The 2,297-nt window shown below is 51.8% G+C and overlaps 1 non-coding gene across 1 annotated transcript; it reads right to left on the bottom strand.

Moving 5' to 3' along the window:
• Positions 1-1,578: 1,578 nt before the first annotated feature.
• On the bottom strand, positions 1,579-1,710 carry LOC115030280. The gene has a single exon (XR_003835867.1). It is a non-coding gene; the product is annotated as a small nucleolar RNA SNORA17 (small nucleolar RNA).
• Positions 1,711-2,297: the final 587 nt, after the last annotated feature.

A 2,297-nucleotide genomic window follows, 5' to 3' on the forward strand; every position in this document is an offset into this window, starting at 1 on the left:
ATAACCAGGGCCAGCTCTACTATGCTGTCCAAGCAAGGCACAGGGTCTCCTATCCTGAGTGCTGCATCAGGTAGGGTCTCCTGCTATCATGACCCCAGTGTCAGGTTTCCCACCTGCCCTAGATGGCAAGGGTTGGGCAGANGGGACACTGCCACATGGCAGACAAGAGGCTGGGTCAGCTCTTTTATGCTTACACCTTCAGGGCTGGCTCACCTGCACCCCTGCCATCAGAGTCAGTTCTAATGTTACTGCCCAGGTGAGGTACAGAACCTGTTCTCCAGACGCTGCAGCATGTGAGGGCCAGGGACAGCTTTCCTGCTCTGACAACCACATCCAGACCAATTTTTTTGCTTGTCTCGGGTGGCAAGGCCAAAAGGGAGGGGAGGGAGTCTCTCCCTTGCCAACACCACTGCACAGCAAACAAGAGGCAGGGTTCGCTGCTGTTCCGCATGCCTGCCTCCCCCCCCCCCCCCCCCCGGCCTGGATCACCTACCATCCCCACATCTAGGGCCAGCTCTACTGTGCTGCCCTGGTGAGGTGCAGAGCCTGGTCTTCTTAGTGCTGCAGCTGGTGAAGGACTTTCCTGCTCTCATGGTGGCGCAGGCTTTCCTGCTCTCATGAACTCAGGTCCAGGTCTCCTGCCTGCCACAGGTGATTGAAGGAGGTATCTCTCCCTCATCCATGCCACCACAGGGAGACGAGTGGTAGGGCCAGCTAGGTTTCCCATGCTCACATTTTTTGGGCCTGCTAACCTACAACTCCAACAATGTGCAGGCCAAGTACTCCCATGTATTATGGCTGGCTATGGGCAGGGTCAGCTTTTCAGCTCTCACACCTCTAGGGCCAGTCCTTCCACGATGACTATGTGTGGTGTGGGGCAAATTCTGCACTGCCCTAAGTCATTAACATGTCCCCAGTGGCAGCCCACACCAGGGATATCTGCCTGGCCTTTGGTGGTGACAGAACCCTGCTGCTGTAGAGCCATGGACCCAGATATGGGTCCCAGGGTCAGCACAGTCCCAGGTGGCATCACCACCAAATCACATCAGGCTGTTTCTCACTACCCTTAAGACTCAATGTCTGCCTGTCTTTGTTTTGCTCGAATCCTTTGTTTCTCTTTCTCTTCCATTTCTCCACCACTTACCTTCTTTTAGTGGGGTCTCGGGTCTCTGAGTGTCATCTCAGGAATGATCTCAGGAGTGCTATGCCCTGCTCATGCATTATGGCGCCATTGGACAGGGGTCATCTTGATTCCCAGACCTGGGAGTAGGGTGGGGAGTTGCCAGACTCGTGGTCATCTCCAGCTAGCTCCCTGTATGGGCCCCATGGCACCAGTCTCATGGTTGTTTCAGGCTTGCTACTCTACCAGCCCATACAAGTGGCTGTCTGTCTTGGGTTCATTCCTGCCTGGGGCCTGTGGTCCTGGATGGGGTTCTTTTAGTCTCAGGCTTGCTTCCAGTCCTAGGAGTACATCCAGACCTACCTGGCACTGGAGTGGTGGTCATCTCAAGCTAGTTCCCTGTGCAGGCTCTCCTCAACAGAGTGGTGGTGCTCTTGGGCTCATTTTTTTTTTCAGGAAATGTTAGGCTACTAGTCATCCAGATGTTCAAAGGTCAGAATCCTGAGAGTAGGCATAGCCTCTCTTCTCTCTGCCACCTACTGATGCACATGTGGCACAGCAGCCACACCTGCAATGTCTCTAGGGGCTGGTAGAATACAATCTTATTATAAAGTTCACAGGTGCTTTCCTACCATATGAGGGAGTTTATATGTAGGTATGCTTAACGATTTGTTGTGATAATTGTCATATAGAAACCTCATCTCAACATTTTACTATGCTCAAATGTGTGAGAAGAGTAAATCACAAGGTCAATCACTGGAAGATGATACCAACACAAATGTCATTCTTTACCACACATGGATTGTCTTCCCACTAGTCATGAGGCTTGCTTGTTGTGTCCTTCTGTATCTCATCTACCACTTGGGATGGAAAGAAGCTTACTGCCTTTGAGAGGGTATAGCTTCTAACTATCTACACACAAAAGTCTCCATTTATTTCAAGGCTACTCTGTGAGCTTCAGGTATATAACAAAGACCAGTATCTTGTACAGGCCAAAGTACTGAAAATATCTTCTCACACTCGAACGATCACACACGCATGCACTCTCCTCTCTGCCCCCTCTGTCCCCTCTGTCCCCCTCTCCCCTCTCTCCCTTCTCTCTCCTCTTACCCTCTCTCCCCTCTCTCCCTTCTCTCTCCCTTCTCTCTCCCCTCTCTCTCCCTTCTCTCTCCCTTCT

This window comes from Mus caroli, unplaced genomic scaffold (genome assembly GCF_900094665.2).
Source record: "Mus caroli unplaced genomic scaffold, CAROLI_EIJ_v1.1 scaffold_19237_1, whole genome shotgun sequence".
Classification (NCBI taxonomy): Eukaryota; Metazoa; Chordata; class Mammalia; order Rodentia; family Muridae; genus Mus; species Mus caroli.